The sequence below is a fragment of the Homalodisca vitripennis genome, chromosome 8, assembly GCF_021130785.1.
Source record: "Homalodisca vitripennis isolate AUS2020 chromosome 8, UT_GWSS_2.1, whole genome shotgun sequence".
NCBI classification, from domain to species: domain Eukaryota; kingdom Metazoa; phylum Arthropoda; class Insecta; order Hemiptera; family Cicadellidae; genus Homalodisca; species Homalodisca vitripennis.
This window is the reverse complement of record NC_060214.1, coordinates 42,560,680-42,574,975: the sequence shown is the minus strand read 5'-3', so window position 1 is coordinate 42,574,975 and position 14,296 is coordinate 42,560,680.

The window sequence follows — 14,296 nt, the reverse complement described above, 5'->3', positions numbered from 1 at the left end:
CACGGACTCCAACACTCCCTATGTTTATGTATTATTCATGTTCGGAGCGTGGAGATAAAATTGAGTTCTGGTGAACACAACGGACAAACTTTACTTTGCAAGGATAACATTAATTTGTTTGACAAAACTGGCACATATTAATTCTTCTCAACTCCATAAAAACATAAATTTTTGATTACAGTAACTCAACATTATTATAGTTTTCATTTAATTTATTTATGTCAGAATATAGTTAAGTGTAACGTAATTAACTTTTTTCGTTTTTAAATCCCGAATGAAGAAATCGAGGATACAAGCCTTAAAATTATCAAGTAATACTCTTGCCTAATTGATGTTTCTAATTCAGTGCAGTTTTATATTTAAATTTCATTAAATAGGATAAATTTTTTAAATTGATTTAGAAACACCAACAAAAATTATTAAATGTATAAAAAAACTTGCATTATATGATAAATTAAAATTAAAAAACCAAATAAAAGTCAGCCAAACTGGAAGGTTCAAACGGAAGACTGTGTGAAAAGTATTATATTTATTGGGAGACAAATAGTTTTTTACGAATGATTAAAATAAGTTGCTTAAACTTTCCATTTTATTTTTTTTAAATTGACAATACAACAGACAAAGGAGTAACAAAAACGCTGTACGCCACAACAAGAGGGTGGTCGATGAGCGTAATCAACCTCACCACTACATCACACCTCTGTTGCTAATTACTGCTGACACATCAGTTTGTGTCCTGCTCATTCCTGTGTAAAATTTAAAAATAAAAATAAATTTGTACAAGTTTTACAAAGTTAAAACAATGTTATAAGAAAAACAACATAATACTTTATTACGTTTGCAATAGACGACACCATATTAAAACCTTCACCAATTATTTTGATGTATGATTCTTTTATTTGTAGTATGGTTTCTTATGGAAAATTCAAGTATATTTGTCTGTTTAAATGTATATCATAACGATGTCTTGCAAACGGAATGATCAATAAATTTGAAAACTTTATTGAAACTTAATTTTTATAAATGTTAGGCTAGATCTGATTTCATTGTAGTGTATGCCACTCCATGGATTGGCTTGTGTAATATATCTTTTGTTTTGCTTGAGAGCAGTTACTATTTCTTTCTTAACAGAAAGTTGAGAATATCTATGCACAGGACAACTCAAGATTAAACTGGACTATACATTCAAAACTTCTCAAGTAACATCAGCGCAGCCTTTACTTTGGAGTTTAAAAAAAATCATACCTTGTTACTGTTGGCACTGAAACAGGTATTTATGGAATCCTCTATACCACCAAACTAAACATATTAAAACCCGCTTAGGCTGGAAATGAGTCTCTGGTTTGGGATATAAATTTAAATTGAAAAATTAAAATTAAAAAGGACAATGTTTTAGAAATATTTGGCTTTTGTGTACAACGGGGAACGTAAGAAAATTATAAAAATAGGATTTACTGCCGAAGCCAACGGCATGCTAAACGTTTATAGCATATAACGTTATGGTTTTGTATCACTAAAGTAGTGTACAAATGGCTGATACACAGAATGCGATGGAGAGTAATATTTTTCTAAAGTAACTATATGCTACATGGACTGAACACCTTTTTATAATAAATATTTTAGGGCTGTTTGTTTACAATCACCAATTGTAAACGATAAATACATAATATTTTCGTATTAAAAAAATCCCCAATTTCTATATTGTTTTGTTACAAATGAAGTATAAATTCTCAAAATAGTCAATGTTCAATGCATAAATTAAACATTACATGGAAAATAAACATAATTTTATTAAACGTGTATAACCTTATATTTTAAGAAACTTATATCCCCTTAATTGATTACTAAATCAAATAACAATATAATTTTACATAAACATTACATTGCACATTACTAAATGTACAGTGGTATTTTAAAATAATAAACTTTGTTTTTTAAGTAACATTATTTTTTAAGCAACTTAATCGAATTTTAATTTATATAGGGATCTCAAAGAGAAGGCAGTCTTTAGTGGGTTAATACGCTCACCTTTCTTTAAAACAGGCATTAAAGGTCATTCCCATTCCCTGCCAAGTGTAGTCTAGACCGTTTTAGTGGCACTTACCATTGTGTCCGCCATAAAGTGGGTTGATTGAATTTCGCCTGTGCAGTGAAATCTTATTTTTATAGATGCTTCTAAAGCCAGGAAAGTAAAATGTAAACGTAGAAAATTTATAAATATCGAATCAAAGTTAAATTATCTGCTTTCCTTTTTCATTTATCACTATTATAGAATAATATGGTCGACGCCTAATAACTCAAGGGCACAGTGAAATTTCATTTCCATGTACTGTTTTATGAAATGTTATCATCATTACCGCAATTTTTAATAAAAGTTAGCAATAAAGTATATTTTTGTAATTTTTTTTTAATTTGAACGTAACTGTTATTTTAAAATGCATAAAATTGTTTTTAGCACATGCTGTTTAAAAATGGTTAATTACAGAGATTGAAATGATTCCACATATAAATATAGTACGATATTGAATCATTCATTATCCTCATTTGTCTACATATAATTATTCATATTCTCTGTTATTGTACGCCGTAGATTATCTTGTCACTATTGTTATCTTTACTGTTGCTGTTTTTGAAACATTGTTATAAATATTTTTGTTATATTATGTTATAGTTTATTATGTTATTTCTATTGTTATAGTTTATTTATTGTTGCGGATTACATGTAGGTATTGGTACAGTTTTAAAACATTTACAGACACACACACACACACATATATTTATATATATATATGTATATGTGTATGTGTGTATATATGTGTGTATGTATATATGTGTATGTATGTGCGTGTTATTTCTTTTTATATATCACGCCTTGCCATAGTGTATTATGTTAACATAATTTTTCAACCTTTCACATGTTCTGTTATAGAAATTCTTGTTTAGGTTAAGTTGTTATAAGTTAATATGGATCTTGAATTTAAAAATGGAGAGTATTTCCGTAGGAAATAAAAACATAAATTTGTGATGGTATCCAATAACGAAGATATTAAAAATGATTTGTTGGAATTTTTACTCAAAACTCCCAAGCGTTTCTTCATAACGTCATTAAAAGTAACTGAAGGTCAGTGCATTAACTCGGCTGTTAAAATATGTATGTTACGTTTATCCCTGGAACTTTATTGCAAATCTTCTGCAAAGCTATGAGATAGAAAACGAGAAATTGAGTTTCTCTACTTCTTTCCAGCCTGATGGTTTGTTATACCCAAGAGTAAATTCACACCGTGTTGGTTCTAGTTAAGTGTCAATTTATGGATGAAAGCCAACGTAAGGAATTACTCGCAATAACGTCTTCCAAATAAGGATGTATTCTTACAAATGGTATTGGTGTTCATTACCTTATAAGTGTTGGTTCTAGTTAAGTGTCAATTTATGGATGAAAGCCAACGTAAGGAATTACTCGCAATAACGTCTTCCAAATAAGGATGTATTCTTACAAATGGTATTGGAGTTCATTACCTTATAAGTGTTGGTTCTAGTTAAGTCTCAATTTATGGATGAAAGCCAACGTAAGGAATTACTCGCAATAACGTCTTCCAAATAAGGATGTATTCTTACAAATGGTATTGGTGTTCATTACCTTATGAGTGTTGGTTCTAGTTAAGTGTCAATTTATGGATGAAAGCCAACGTAAGGAATTACTCGCAATAACGTCTTCCAAATAAGGATGTATTCTTACAAAAGTTATTGGTGTTCATTACTTTATAAGCCTGCTAAAAGTGCTTTTGAGTGAAGAATGTTGGAACAATCTTTATTACAATTAATGCATCTACTGACATTTTCATTATAGCGATAGTAACTGTTGAACCAATCATATACAGATTAAATACTTTTTAAAAACTGGTAAGAGGTGAAAAAAAACATGTAGTATCTCAGTAATACAGAGGCCTTATGAAATTTTTAATAAGATCTCGTGGTCCTCTTCGTTAGAAAAAAGTACAGACATTTTTATTCACGAAAATCTAAAACAGAATTATAAAGACCAAAAGAGTTAGCAAACAAGTTTAAAAAACAGTAAAATATTAAATTAGAAGTGTATTTTATTCAACAATCAGCTGTGCTGTCTTCTGACAAGGGGATACCAGTCCTAATGGCCTTATTTTGAGTCGGTTAAAATCATGGCTTCAACAAACGATATTTTCTTGTTCCTTGTGGTCCTGTGAGGTGTTAAGGTTCAATGTATTTCTTTTAATATAGAGACGAAAACGCTCTTTAATGATGTACACTGACTCCATCGTCAGAATGTCTCATTACTTATTTGTTTATCTACAACTATTGTTAAATTAGTGGTGAGTCGTATTTTCAAATATAGCAATATTTTTAGATCATGATTTTTTGAATGCTGGAAATCCAGGTATATCCCTTCATCATAACTCAAAACAGATAAGGATCTCAAAGATCAAGTGGTAATTGCAGAAGAGCACTGATATCAGCTTTAATAATTTCATAACATATATTATAGAAGTAAATCGACAAGAACATTTTTTTAAACAAATCGGTTGCATCAATATTGTAATTTTGCAGTATTGAATATTAGATTTCAGTAACTGTTTCATTAAGATAAAAAATCAAATTTAATGAATACAATTAATACTTAATTATTTATAGTGAAATATTAATTTTATATAGTAAGGATTATGGATAGTTATAAAATATTCAGTAGCATTTTAACGAATAGAATATGAATAGGATGGCGTAATACTTTTTTTCCCGTTTTAGCAGCTCAAGAAGAAAATTTTTTTCGCCGCTTTATCGACAGATAATGAGTAGGACCACAACTATGGATGATATTGCCACAATTTCCAAGGAATCGGGAAATGAATACGTTGTACCTGGCAACTCTTTTAGGAGAATAAATTTTAATACGTAGGAAAACATGATGTGAAGTATAGGATGGGCTATCTCTCTCTGAAGAAGTTCTTTATGTTATTAAATATTCATGTTAAGCAAATTACAGTTGGTTGTAATTGACACAAACAGCTGTATACAGGTTGCGTTAAACAATTCACTAAATGTTCTGAGTTCTCGTACTTGTCTAGTACTAAAAATGATTAATGCTAAATGGTGTTAAAAGGATAAAATAAGTACTAGATTCTAAATTTAATGAAGGTAATGAGTTTATGCAAGCACCCATAACACAACGGTGTATAACCTACTACTAACTATTTACTACATGAATCTAAATGTACTTGCACATTGTGATTTTTATATACTTGTAGATCTAACAGTTTATCTATACGACCACGGTCCAAGTAGATTAAATAATTTTGTTAAAAAATATTAAAAATAGTAGGTAGCAATCAAAATACTCTAAGGATTGATTTTACTGTCAATCCACAGTACAGTTTAAATAAAATATAAAATACGAATACGAAATTACATAATTCAGATCTACTATATTAATGTAGTAAAATAATTATCAATTTATGTGTAGCTTTGTGTCAATCAACATGGATTAATAACTTATATGGGGCACTATAAATTTTTTGACCAACGATGCATATCTCTAGGCACTGATAGATTTGATGAGGTTGTGACTCACAGAGCTGTTTAAACGTAATGTAAGGAGGCAAGTAGTTGTATGAAGAGTAGCAACTTTAAAGGATAAGGATTTTCTTAAGAGTAGTATGTTTCAAACGTGTATTGCAATTTTCTTTTACGTTATATTTCAATTTTAAGCTAGCTTTATATGTTGTTGAGACATAATTTATTTAAGTTATTCCTCCTTTAGAATTAATAAGTAAAATAAAAAAGTGTAAGGAATTTTGGAACACACAGATAACCGTTTAAAGCTCACATAAATTGTAAAGTATTGCTAATGGTATTGTTCTGTTCACCTCTCCCTCAACCCCAAACACAATTATGCAACCCTCCCAACTCCTTTAGTCCCAATCCAAAAAGCTGTTATTAATCGAATGCTCTTTGTATGCTTTGTTTTTACAAAAATTAAATTTTATGCGAATTCATTAATCTATTCTGTTCCACAAATCCTCGTCTTAGCTAAATTAATTGATTGTATAAATTAATTATATATATTAATAATTGGATACATTTACCGCTTGTAGTATTTTGGGCAAAATTAGTTTAAACTTTAACAGTTTTTGTAAATTTAATTTAATAATAAAAATGGAGTTTTTCATTAATTATATTGTAAGACGTTAGGAAATGATATTGAGAAAATCTGCATATGTTACTTAAGGACAGTTGGTAGATTCTGAATTGAGCCTTTGTTGTGCCAGCTCTGTTGTAAAACTATTACTGGGTTATAGTAGATTAAGATCAGGAAAGTTGGATAATTCGTTGGAAACGTGCTAGGCCAATGGTTTTGTTCAGAAATTACATAATTAATTATTGGTAGATGGGGGAATATTTAAATCAGCGCTTCACGATATCCACCGATATTTTTGTAACAGTGCGCGAATCTATATCAGTCCGTTCCGTGTGTGTGAAAAGTTCCGTGAGTGAGTTTTGGGAGGTACGAATTTTCTTTCTGAATTACGTTGTAACTAATTCAGGAGTTTTTTTTTATAGAGAATTTTACGCAATTATTGAAGAATTGGTTTTAGATATATAAAAAGTAATTCAGTGAAAATAAAGGCTGTTAGAAGAAACAAAATGTTCATGTAGTATACATACGTCTTGATACTTTTTGAGATTAATTTCATCTTTATAATAGTTATATTAGAACTATTTGAAACTAATTTATCTAATTTTACACATTAATAAAAAGCAACATTGTAGCAACTTTCGTTTGATTTGTTTTGATCAACTGGAACGTAAAGGGAACTTTACAAAATCTCACAGTTGGAGTTTAAGTAGTAGTCACTCAAATAAAATCTCATATCGGTACATATAGTGGGTATTTACTTGTTAATATTTGCTGAGGCATAACTTATTAAAATACATTTTATGCCGACTTGAGAGTTGATTGCTACAACTCTCCTAACCTTGAATATTCATGGAATAATCCTTGAATATTCCTTGTTTTTTTGCGGATAACCTACGTCGTTATATTGACTGCGCTACCATGCTTGTTATTGTTTTTGGTGAATGCATTTAAGTGGTAACTAAGAATACAGGTATATTGAAATTTTAAAGAACATTGGACAAAATTAGAATTTTTTGCAGTGGTTTTTTTTCTTGGTTACTGCAATGTAATTGGTGGTCCTTTATCACTGTTACTTATTTTTTAGGTATATCAGTATTAGAGACCTTTGAAAACAGGACTTGAACAAATTGTAAATACGTTTTAATGTTGTATTAATGTTCTTAATCGGATAAAAGAGGCAAATTGTCACTGGAAGATATAACAGTCTCCTGATCTACTTCAGAAAAATTTTTAGGGTTTTAAGTTGGAGTGTGGAACAGATGTTATGAGTACAAAATAAATATACAAAATTCTCTGCAATATTCCATAATACATAAATGAATAACTCGAACAAGTTCAGTAACAACATTGAACTATTTTATTCCACATTAGATTAATAGTAAGTTTGCAGTTCTCTTAGTGAAAGGACCTATGATAATGTAGCATTATGAAGCCCTAAAATAATTGCAAATCAGATGGATGTATGTTTATAGAACATATTATTTACGCTTTAATTATTGAGAGTTTCAAAACCTAAACTAAATTATCATTGGTCCGTATTTAAGGTTTGGTTTGTGATGAAGCATATTTGGTATGAATCAATTATATTTCACACATCATAGTTCAATTGGCGTATTCCCATTAAAAAGAAATAAAAAACTACATATTTATAGTTTTATTTAACTATAAATAAAACTCTGAGTCGTACTTGTGCCAGTCTCGGCGGAGCAAGCTATATACACAATAGATCTTTTGAATACTTCAGGAAATACAAACTGTCTACTACAGAAAGTGTTATCTCATGGTGGACTAAGGTATTTTTGGGACTGTATTTGCGTTTAATTTTTGTCCGATTAATAAAATATATTATACGTTATTAATTTTAATTGTGCCGAGAGACATATTGTATTTCACACAGTAAATACGAAAAGCTACCGACTTTCCGGTTCCATAGTCAAGTATCACAGTTCATATTAGGTTTGTTAAATGTATCGTTCAATCATAAGAATGAGTAAGAGATTTAAATAACATTTAACTATAAACATTTGCCTAATTTATGTATTCTTAGAGTGATTAAACAAATGTTATTGAAGCAAAGCAATTAATATAAATTTATGTGATTTATAAAGGTATAATGAGTCCTAACTTCTTTAATTAGCTAATCATTAACAAATCCCATCACTCGAGGGGCTGGTAAAATTTTAATTTGTGTTGGTATTTGGGTCATGATTTGTGATATAATTTGTTTTTAAAACATATACGAGTATTTAAATACAACAATAACAATTAGTGAAAGTTTCTATGGTTATTACGAGAGAAAACTAAATGTCTATCTCTAGCAATGCAGCCACTTATTTTTAAAATTTAGATCATAACATTAATAAGTGGCTGTGTTTAGTGAAGCCTAACCGCTCGACAAGCAGCGAAAAACTAAAAAACTTTTTTGTCTCACTGTAAGTATGAAGACACTATATAAGGCACACATTGTAAGTACAATATCCTTTAAATTTGACATTTTTCCTCTTGAAAATCCGAATACTTATATTTATATCCATCCCAGTTAGGAGCTTAGCTCATGGGAAAAATTTTATTTCGTTAGTAGAGTTCAATGGGTTTTTTTATATTTATATTTTTTATTTATATTTATAATTTTACTTCAATTGAGTTGATATCCCTATATTTCTCACAGAAAGGCTAAATTATGTTTTATGATACTAGACGGTAAAAATATTTAATTATCCTAGAGTTATGACTTTTCATTCGGCTTTCTCATTAGTGACTTTAATCATGCCCTAATTAGCATATCACACGCTTTGTGCATATTACACTGCATTTATGAGGAAATTATAGCTTAAGGGAGTACTATACTAGCAGACCTACAATCGCTAAACTAGGTAAATAATAAACTGTATGTTAGATAATTTTGTTATCACACCGTCAAATTAATTAATTCTACATCAACACAGAGGGTATCAGCATATGGTACGTTAATTCATATTACCACTTTGTATACTTTAACGATTGGTTTTATAACTTGGCACGCATTGAGTAGAAATATTATTGCTTTAATTTGAACTTTTATTCAAGTTTGTACTCTCATATGTAAAAATAAAGAGCTTAATTTAGAAATGCTTCCCATATCGTAAATACTAACTTATCTTTACATTTATTTAAAACTTATATGTGACCATTTGTGATATAGGTTATATGTTGTGTAAAAACTAAGAAAGTTTCAAATGACCTATAAGAATGTTTAAGATTTATAAATTATGTAGATTACATTTTGTATTTTAATAATTATTACATTTATAGAGGTGACTGCAATCAAAAATGTGTACCTTTACACGATTGTATGGTAATACCGCAACATAGTATACGTAAAAGTATCATTACACTTTTTTCATTGACATATTTAATAGTTTAGAATGTTTGAAATAAGGAAGTATTAATTTAAAACACATCACCACGGATATTGCATTTAAAATGATTATTTACTTGATAAAAATATACGAGAGGAATTTAAACTAAATACTGATTTAATCATTTGTAATATCAGAAACATTAAATACAAAAACATACCTTAAGAGTGAGGTTTATACAATTCAATACGGAATGTGGCCTCTTTTATTATTCCTATATGATTTCAATCATCCCTGAAGCGTGTCATAACCTTAAAGTGTCATTTAATATGCTAGCTGCTTCACTTCTCATATATTCATGTCTGTGTTTCTGACTCATGAGGTAAAGTTTTTACCAAGTAAAAGGAACCGGTAAGGTTTGATTTAAAGAAAAGGCTCTGATCTCTACCAGGGTGGCATATATTTTTCAGACCTAAGATTCTGACCCATACCTTTCTAGGATTGTTAGTGAGTCAAATTCCTCGCGAAAAAGGATATAGTAACCAAACGAGCTCAGTGTAACGATCCAAAGTTTCTTTCTTAAAAATAGTATTTTGCCTTAGACAGGTATTTATTTCTATTGTTTTTACTTGAACAATACCAATGAATTAATTACTGTTAATATCAGCCTTCAAGTGCAGAGCCTCAAGCAAGTCTTTCTAATACGGATTCTAATAGTCTATAGTCATATTTGTCTACACACACACACACACAAAAACACACACACACACACACACACACACACACACACACACATGGACATATATATATATATATATATATATTTGTCTATATATATATATATATATATATATATATATATATATAGACAAATATACTGATATAAGGAATTGTTGAAGGACTCGATATAATGTAATGAAATTCATACTATACATCTAATAAATATTTCGTGATAAAATTGTTAAATTATAGTATTTAATACTGTTAAGAATTTGCGTATTCTACAATTTTCTGTTTTCCATAATCATGGTTACTCATAATAACAGTTTACAGTAAAGCTTAGAAATTTCCCATGGAGTGACATGCTTAATTATTGCACGCGATGTTCCTTGTTTTGAAATTAGGCTAATTCAATTTAAATAATCGTGAAGAAAAAAGTTTTAAACTTTTGAATGTGAAATTAAGATCGTCTATGTATTACGATGACCAAAAGGTCATCTATCTATATATCGTGTTTGTGATTTTTGATTAAGGATAGCCGTAATCTAATTCAGGAAGTATTTATTGCAATACAACTAATTGCGTATCAAAGATCATGTTTATGTATTCGAAACCAATATTGAGGCCTCTGGCACGAGACAAGATACATTTCAGTTTAATTTATTTGTTAGTTGATAAAGCGCTGATGGCTGTCTCCTCCTGATACAATTGTACAATTATTTTATAGGATAAAAATGATATTAGATTATATTATTGTGTTAGGATTTAATACGAAATCACCCCATATAAAGCGAGGTACATTAATTAATTCCTTTCTGGTCACTATTCAGTTTTGATATTGAAATGTACCCTATAGTACAAGACATAATGCATGTTTGGCCGTTTGGCTTAACATTTTAGTAATAAATAAAAGATACTGTAGTAAGAAAGGTTAATACCTTATAACAAAAATTATCTATACTCTTGTGTACTTAAAAAGACAAAAATATTTTACCTAAGTGCAAAAAAGAACAGTTAATTTGCATAAAAAATTGTCTTTAATGAAATGTCTTGCACTATTGTAGTACTTGAATACTGTTTGTGGGTTTCCTCCCATTTCAACTACCACGATGATAGAAATATAGTGCAGAGCTGGAAATAGTAACTATAACTTTGAAGTTGGGTATAAATTCGAATAGCAAGTAACTATGCTTTATACAAAAGCATTACAGTGAATGAAAATACTAGAAATAAACTCTGCTCTTGAATCCATTAAAGTTGCTCATAATGAGCATGCCCCCTCGAAACAGAACTGTTCAAGTAATCGTTTTATTGTAATGTTATAAAATAATAATTAGGTAATTAACTAACAGAATGTTTAAAACATCTCCATCGACATTTTCAAGAATTTCCCCTGGATTACAAAACCAAACTAATATTTAAACGTTTAAAACTCATCATAAATCCAAACAGAAACCATTTTGTTTTTCAACTTAACTTTTTTAAATTTGAAAGCGGCTTGCTGTATAATCTGAACTTTTATATAGACTTTATAACCCCTACACCTATATCAGAGAATATACTAATTCATTACAAGCTATCTTTCAAAACGGTGGGTAATTATAAATTATAAACGGAAATATCTCAATGTAATATAGTATAAAGTTGCGGTTAATATATTTTATGGAGACAATTTAATTATAAATGCAATAACCGAGTTCAGAAATTTAAAAAGAAATTGGTTGATAAATAAAGTGAATAATCGTTTTAATATACTGTGTACCAAACGATATCAAACCCTTTATAATGTGATAGCATTACTTGTGAGTTACAGCAATGACTGTAATTTTAGCTGTTCTAACCTGCTAATCATAACGTAGAATTTTGATAATAATATACATGCCAATGGTGGGACTTAGGTTTCTTTGAACTAATACATAATAAAATAATAATATGTATACCATTTAAAGATAACAACTTTACAGGATTACACAGGATTGCAATTTGTTCCACCGGGAATTATAGTACACTCAGTTAGAACTACAGATATATTTGGATATTGACATAATTACGAACTCATCAAATATGGCAATAAAAAGTTGGGGAATGGAAATACAGCAAGAAATAATAAAAATGAATAATTAACCCCTCGAAGTGGCTTATAACTCAACAGAATTCTCACGTTATGCTGCAGTAAAACTTTGAATGATAATTTCGTGCCTATTGTTCTATTGAGTTTGTTGATATTATTTACATATAGTCTCTTTTTTATATGCAGCTTAACTAAGGCAATCTGTAAATAAATATGAAAATAAATTTATTATAACCAATCCAGCATGATGGATAGCCCTTTCTTCTTATCTCATATACATTATCATGTTCTTTTTACAGCAGTTTCTTTAATACAATTCATTTTAATTGAAACAGAAATCTTTCAAAATTAAATAATTACCTTGTTTGTGCTAATAATATATAATTTATTAGACCATTTCTCATCATATCCCAAATGTCGTCTTTTGACTAAAGAAATAGGCATTGAAAAATTAATTTCTAAAATTTCGCAGAATAACTACTGCCTCACTGTTTGAGCTTAATGTTACAACTGCGTAATTTAATATGTCTTCTTTCCAAGTCTGTGTTGTGTGGTTGGACAAATGACTGTAATTTGGTAACTTTCTTTTGACATCGTGACACACTGGTCTGCTGTGTACTATGGTAGTCTCATATTAATCAGACTATTTCAATGTGCTACTTCTTGAAGATTTTACACATTGTTTGAACAGTTGATAATCCAGTTATCCCCTTTCAAGAGAGGAAATACCATGTGTAGGTATAAGTGCCCTGTCACTGCGTATGATCAAAGCTAAAGTGTTTTTAGCCTCACCATCTAAAAGATGGGGGACAATAGTTGACAAATACTTGTTGTGCTAAAGAAATAGACTTATAAAACTTGTTATACGTAAGCAATAACCTCCACGTTTTAAACAATAAAAAGAGACTAACATTTTGTTCGTACTAATAAGCTGAACGATTAACATTGTCATGGAGGTAGGAGGGTACTTGTAAGTACTATTTATTGTTGTGCTAATTATATTTAATTCAGTGGTGATATAGTATTATAACAAAAGAGTAATAAGATAAAGTGTCAAACTTTTCATTCCTAAAATACATATTAGGATTTTTAACGTTTGCAATTGTGACAAGATACAAAGTGCATAATACAACGTTTCGAAGCCATGTTTCTCACTCATTCTGGGGTGACGTGAAATATTACTCTTTACTTCTTATGCTTATGACTTGTGGTAGTGTTGTTTGAACACGTGGGTTCATTTTCTCCTGCCTGACCTCTATGCAGTTTTCGAATATGTTTGATCCCTTTTCACTGTCTTAGTTCATAAAAATTATAAAAATTAATTATCTTTACATCTGACCCAGATTATTTATTTCAATCCTTGTATCGTTGTTATATTTTGTAACATTAGCAATGTTAAATGATACTAAGATCCTTTAAAACTTTTCATCGTTAGTAAAAATCTTTAAAGAAAGGAAAATACATATTTATTAAGTATTGAAATTCCGGAAGTCGTAATTTATAATTTCGAAATACTAGATAACTGCTGCCCTAGAAGGTGCTGCTAACTGTTCAAGTATTGACATTATACTAAGGTGTACGTATACCGCTTTTCGTTAGTTTGAAGCCACGATTATTCTTTATATTAACAGTCTATTTAGTGGTACTTAAAAGTACCATTGATCCTCAAAATGTTCGCAGGAATATATTACGTTTGACAGCAATGTAAAGCTTGCCTTAAGAGATAATTGCATAAATAAATAAAGTCCGTAATATCCTAATCACGTTTGGACTTATTAAAAATACGAGTACTTTGTGGTGTTAGCCAGGCACAATGCCAGTTAGCTGTGCTAAATATATTAGTATAATTTTTGCTAAAAGATTAAGTTTCTCCCTACTGTATACTAGAACGCAGTTTTCTCTCTACAATCCAAACACGTGTATTCGTATGTACACAGATACACACAGAAAGTATGTAGGTTTCGAGGCATGGATGTTAAAAGCACTTTTTTTAGTTACAAG